Here is a 6,856-nt window from a genome sequence, read left to right on the forward strand (position 1 = left end):
ACAGTATTAAAGCAAAAAAGAACGTAATGATCTTATGAAAAAAATGTTGTCGTGGAATTAACGTGTGTATAATTATTGCCTTGGTGATCTGACAAATGATTTCGTACCTTGCATAAGCCCTTAACGACACCTATCATATAAAGTTATATATATATATATATATATATATATATATATATATACTAGTATGTATTTATATTATACATGATATATATAAATATGTACATATATATATCATATGATTATATATTATATAAATATATTATATTTAAAAATAAATTAATATATATATATATATATATATATATATATATATACATATATTATATATATTGTCCGGCAGAAAATAATGAACCATGATCCACTCGAATCCTGTAGAAGACCTGTTCCAATCACGTGTCTTATTTTCGATTTCTTGTCGAGTGTCAGGTTGACAGAGGTCGTGATATATCTAATAAGGTTTGCATTTTGTGTTTATATGTGTTTGTGTGTGTACGCGCGTATATGTGTGTGAGAAAGAAAAATTATCTGGAATCTTGAATCTTGTGTCTCATAAACAACAAACATTCATACTCCTTTTATAAGTACAGTGCACTCCAGTTAACGAACACGGTTATAACGAAATTCCGGTTACCACGAAGTAAAAATTCAGGCCGCAACATTATTTTCTCTATGTTAATTCTCATTTGCTTGGTCATAACGAATTTTTTGACATAATAAAAGAAAAGTCTTGAGGACTTCGTTATAACGGAAGTCCAATGTAATTTCAACTCTTTCCCTTTCATACTTCATTTCATACTTTCATACTTCTCTTCATTGATCGTATGCAGTTAATTCTTCTGTAAATGCATGCATCTCCAGGATGTGCAGTTTTTCTTTCTCTGCAGTATATTAGCCACTTTCCGTTTCTTATGATTACGCGCAAGTATGCTTCTCTCTGGTGTTTTGCCATAACTCCTGTGTCCGGTTTTCAGCAAATTTGACGTCCGATTTATCACCTAAATCTAGTATCAAGATAAATAAAAACACGAGAAAAATATTGTTCCTATATCCTCGTCAACATTTTGAGTGATGACGTGAAAGAAAGAGCCACAAAAACCAGAGAGGTAGAAGAAGCTTGTGGAAAAGATTCTTTGTGGGCTGATTATGTAGCACTTGATCTTATAGTTCATACCTCTGACTTTACGGGATGCACTTTGTCTTAATTGATCTATGTCGCAGAACAATTGTGACAGGAGAGGCATGATACCTTCATCTATATCAGTTGACTGTAAACAGTCTTGGAGTGGCGGAACGCTTTATTTGACATTAAGTGTAGCAATAAGCACAAAAACAAAAATAAATAACCTGTTTACATACATGTACATACATAAAAATGAGCGCAATACATTTGAAGCAGAAATTTGAGTTTACCTCATGCAAAATAATGTATTTCCCGACTTATAGTTTAAACTTTGTTCAGTATAGTCTTTGGGTAGAAGTGTTCGGAAAAAATACATGTACCAGTAGATACACTGAAAAGAAATGCCCTTAACACATAATTTATTAGCGTTCACAATTCTCAAATAAAGAATAATGTAAAAACTTAGGGTTTCGGAAGTAACAGACATTTTCCACCATGGTAGACCCTTTCTATATCATTATACTTAGTATACAATCATGATACAGTCACAGAGTTCATAATAAAAGCGCTAGATTCCACAATTAAAACGTTAGAGTGTGGTGTATAATCAATCAATCATACCGTATATCACAGAAAAAAAAATACAACGGTACCCTCCACACCAATGACTTTAAAATAGTGAATCAATCCAAATATACTTTCAGGGTGCGTAACTATAACTTATTACCCACAATCTACACAAAACCCCATTCGCTTTACTTGAGTGGTCAAAGAGAAATGAGGATTTTTGTAGAGCATGTCGGGGATCCTTTCCCTCCAAGTTCTGTCCATTGTGTTCGCACAGTCACTGACATTGATTATGCAGTTCGGAGAGCATCCAAGCGCTAAACTTGGAAGAATCAGACTCATAAATTTATGACTTGTTTTATAACGATCCACATTTCCGTGTGACCACTTTACAAAAATGAATGGGGGTTTTCTGCAAAATTAAGGCCCTGAAACAGCATTCAGATAATTTAATCATACTGGAAGTTATCAATGAACTGGTTGTATTTTTTTTTTGGACATATTGTACATGTAGTACACTGCACTCCCGTTACAACGTAATACTCGGGACCGGCAGTTTTTCTTTCGTTATATCCAATTTCTGTTACTGCCACACAGTCAGGAAAATTATGTAAAAATAATGATATACTCAGTAGGTTGTGGTTTGAGGATCTGAATTTTTACGTCGTTGTAACGAGAATTTCGTTAGAACCGTATTCTTTTACAACGGGAGTGCACTGTATTGATACAATATTGTTAATCTCTGCTCGTGTACTCGTTGTTTCGATAACAGGCATACACGTAACCGATAAATTCATAACAATCACAGACACATTTATACATTTAGACATGATAGTAAGATATAGTCCTAATCAATACTGGCAATGTATATGAAGTGAGAGTGGTTATAAAACACAAAGTAACCAAAAAAAAGAAAAAAGACAGGACATCAAAATTTCACAAGAACAGGATTGTACAGAGGAGACAGAGAGAGAGAGAGAGAGAGAGAGAGAGAAAGAAAAGAGTGGATTTCTTTTCTCCTTCTTAGAATGGGACTTGTTTCAGGGGCGGATCCAGGAATTCTATAAAATGGAGGCGCAACTAACATCCGTGGTGCCACTTCTGGGGTTTCATTTCTTTTTTTTAATTTCTTTTTGGGTGTTTTTACAACGAAGAATATAGGAAGGAGGCGTGCGCCGGTTGCGCCTCCTCTGGATCCGCCACTGTGTTTGAACTACTCGTGCTCTCTCATAGTGTTAGTGATCCAGTCGAGATAGTATGTCACACGCGTGTACAAGTCAAATTCCCGGCAGGTGGGAGGGGGAGAATCCTCCTTGCAGTTCGTGTGAAAAGCTGACCACTCCCACTTGCACGAAGGTTGGAGACACTGCTTCGCGCAGTACAACCAGCGGCCCACCGGAATCACCTTTTTCCACGTGTTCTTCACGACCTGGCAGACCTGCGCACAACTGCTTGGCCCCGTCGTTGATAACACACATACGATTTCCTTCGACAATTCTCATCAGGAGCTTCTTCATCTTGAATCTTTCTTCTCCGGTTGATTGCCTTCCCCAGCCAGAGACAGTTGCTCTAAGATCTGTCAACGTCCGCACTGCAAATACAAGTGCAGGGATGCCAAGTTAAAAAAAAAAATTTATAAGTGAGATTTTCATGACTCGGCATCTCGGCATGCAAATGTGCCTGCGAGCGAGGGTAGGGGAGGGGTTTTTCCCCCCTGTGGCCTCCCACGGTAGGGAGCTTTTTCAATTTTTAGCTCTTAATGGTGCGATCAGGTGCATACTTAAGTGACTATTTTTTACTTATTTTGAAAGACAAAAGGGAAATATACCTTCAATTGCAACTATTACTTTAATCTTTTGAGCTATGCTCATTATTATAGGCCCTAGTTGCAGACTTCGCCCGATGCGTGAGAAAAATGAATGTCATGCGTGAGATCGTGAGTTGGCCCCTGAATGCTTGTGTCTCACGCAGAATGCGTGAGACTTGGTAGCTCTGCAAGTGAGTGTGGTTAGTACAGTGGAATATATATTCCAGCGTGATTTTTGTGCCAAAATTGCTTTTCGGGGCTAACTTTGTCAATAAATGGATACTGATGCTGAAAAGTACTGTTTATCCGATATTCTCAGCCGATAATTTTAAACAACAGATACTTTTTGTCCTATATCTCGACTAAAGGAAGAGGATGAAAATAATGATGAATAGTGATAGTGAATTAACCATGTTTCTGATAACACAGAAATCATTACTTTGGTTATTCATCATCAGGTTTAGGGGCCATCTTGAATTTCAATATGGCCCAAATAAAAAAAAAAATATCTCGACTGAGTGATGAAAAGCATTAAAAGTGGTGGCAATAGATATTCTACCTATGTTTGTGATAGCCAGGAGTTACCTAAACCATCAGGTTTTTGTTGATTGTACTCATCAGGCTTGGCGGCCATGTTGAACTTCAATATGGCTGCCAATCTTATAGGTTTTGCTCAGTATTTCGACTTGCGAGCGACAAAAAGTATTGTAAGTAGTGGCAATTCCTACAGTGTATTTTTTTTTTCGATGAGACCACAAATTTCACCTCAATCATACATCATCAGAATTGACAGCCATTTTGAATTTCAATATGGCTACCAATCAAGGTTGCCGGTCAGTTTTGAAGCTATGAGGAAATCACTGGAGCGATGAGTTGGGGGCCTACTATCTATTTTGCAGCTTCAATGCGTTTGCCTTTCACACATAGTATTACGTGGTTTGTGTTATAAATAGAAGTTACCTTTAAAGGGGGTGGCTAGTAACTGATCAGTAGGGAATAAGTGGGAATACTGGGGAATGATTGTTCCAATTCTTGTGGGATTAAATTCATTTAAGATTACATTATATATTTATTGTTGTGTAAAAATATTGGCTTCAGAATGGTCTCATATTCAAGTAACGTGCAGTTTAATGTCCCGTCACTGTACAGGCATGCTAACCTGGAAACATTAAACTGCATAGTGAGACCATTCTGAATCAAATAATTTTCAAACAACAATAGTATAGATACATAATGTACTCTTAAATGAATCCCATAAGGATTTGAACAATCATCCCTCAGCATAACCACTTGACTGGTTCCCACTGATCAGTTACTAGCAATCCCCTTTAAGGCCTGGTCAGATCACGGAAAGATCAGGCAAATATCACTCACTGTGTTGTACGCACTTTAAGCGCATGGGCACATTAAGGCCCCAAATAGGGCGAATTCCGTTGTGCGCGACGACTGATGTCGACTGTAAACCACGCATAGTCTGTGCATATTCACTAATGAACTGCGTATGAATCGCGCATAATTCGCGCATGAATGCGATAGTTGCAATATTTTCCCGAACGATCACTGATATTCCACGCATATTTCGCGCGTTGTTCGCTCAAGAACTAGGTAAACTTCGCATAAATTTCGTAAAACAGCGCAATACTGGGTAAACTTTTACTCGAAGCCGAGTTTTGAGCTGCTCAAAACCTGGAATCGCGTAAAGCGCCGATCCGGCGCACATCTGCGGACAACTATATCACGTCAGACAAACTCATGAAATGCGCAAATCGCGCATGTATCGCGTAAGGCTCGAATTTCGTACGTGATTCATGCGTTTACGCGACTTTTGGGCTGTGTGACCGGGCCAGTCAGTTTTAATGCAGAACTTATTTCTTAGAGAGATTGAGAACCCATAAACTTCCACAGGTTGCTTTTGGAAAGTTATTTCCTAGTTTTGGCAGCTACTTTTGCTGGACCTCTGACTCCACTTTCTTCATCTTGATTTTAGATATCACTTGCAGATTTACATAGAAGTTTCTCACTTTACACAAAGTCACTTTTATACATAACTGGTTTGACTTCACAACATCAGCTTCCTCTATGTATTTTCATTGATTAATTTTTTCTTTTTATGCCTCCGCCACGAAGTGGTACCGGAGGCATTATGCATTCCGGTTGTCCGTCAGTCCGTCCGTCCGTAATGAATTTTGTGGACAGCGTAACAAAAAAAAAAAAAAAAAACCTTTTGAGGTATCCTAACAAAACGTGGCATTTATGTGTATTAGGGGGTGAAGTTGTGCCTATCAACTTTTGGGTGCACATGCTTAAGGTCAAAGGTCAAAAGGTCAAGGTCAAATGCTTGAAATTTCACTATGTCACTTATATCTACTAAGCAATGCTGAAGATATTTTCTTGGAACTTAGTGTTTACATTATACCCAATCAAGATGCTCTGGTGAAAGTTTGGGTCATGAGGTCAAAGGTCAAAGGTCAAAAGGTTAAGTTAAGATGTTCAAATTTTACTTTTATCTTTGTATCTTGGAAATTGTTAAAAGGTATCTTCATGGAACATCGTATATAAGCATGCACTGACAGACAGTGATTATCTGGGAAATTTGTGGTTCCTTGGGTCAAAAGTCAAGGGTAACACTTCAAAATGTTACTTTTCCCCTCATATTTATGCAATGCCAGCAGGATTATTTTTTCTTTCATCTTGGTGTATGCATGTATAACCCAATAGAGATTCTCTGGGATTTTTTTTTTTTGGCCAAAAACGTCAAAGGTCAAGTGAAAGTGAAAGTGCTGAACGTACTTCTTCCCTCATATCTCGGAAGTGGCTCAAGTTATCTTGAAACTTAGTACCGGTACATATTTATGCATGTTCTGCCTGACAGTGATTCTGCTCATGAATTTTATGGTCAAAGGCCAGATGAAAATGGTAACAATTTACTATTCAATACAGAAATTGCACTCTTTCTCCATACCTTGAAATTACTCAATGCATAAACTTATGAAAGGGTCAAAGTCAAGTTAAAGTCCTTAAATCCCCAAATGCATGGTCTCTTATTAATCCAATTAAACCTAGGTCAAGGAAGGTGAACATTCAACACATTTATGACAAACATGTCATTTCAATATTTTGCCAATTTGGTAAAAATGTAATCACACATTGTCCACATGTACTATCAGGATAATCATGCATTATGGCGGAGGCATACCAGTCGCCATAGCGACACCTCTAGTTCAGATTATTTTTATGTTGAAAAGACCTGGATCACCATTGATGTTCTCAAGTAAAGACACTAGTCTTCATTAATCTCATTCAGTGTATTTTAAGTTAAAACATTTGACAACAATCAGAAAATAATTTTCCAGTTCAAA

Source organism: Diadema antillarum, unplaced genomic scaffold (genome assembly GCF_040938485.1).
Source record: "Diadema antillarum isolate AM-2024a unplaced genomic scaffold, OU_Dant_1.0 scf00000151, whole genome shotgun sequence".
In the NCBI taxonomy this organism is placed as follows: Eukaryota; Metazoa; Echinodermata; class Echinoidea; order Diadematoida; family Diadematidae; genus Diadema; species Diadema antillarum.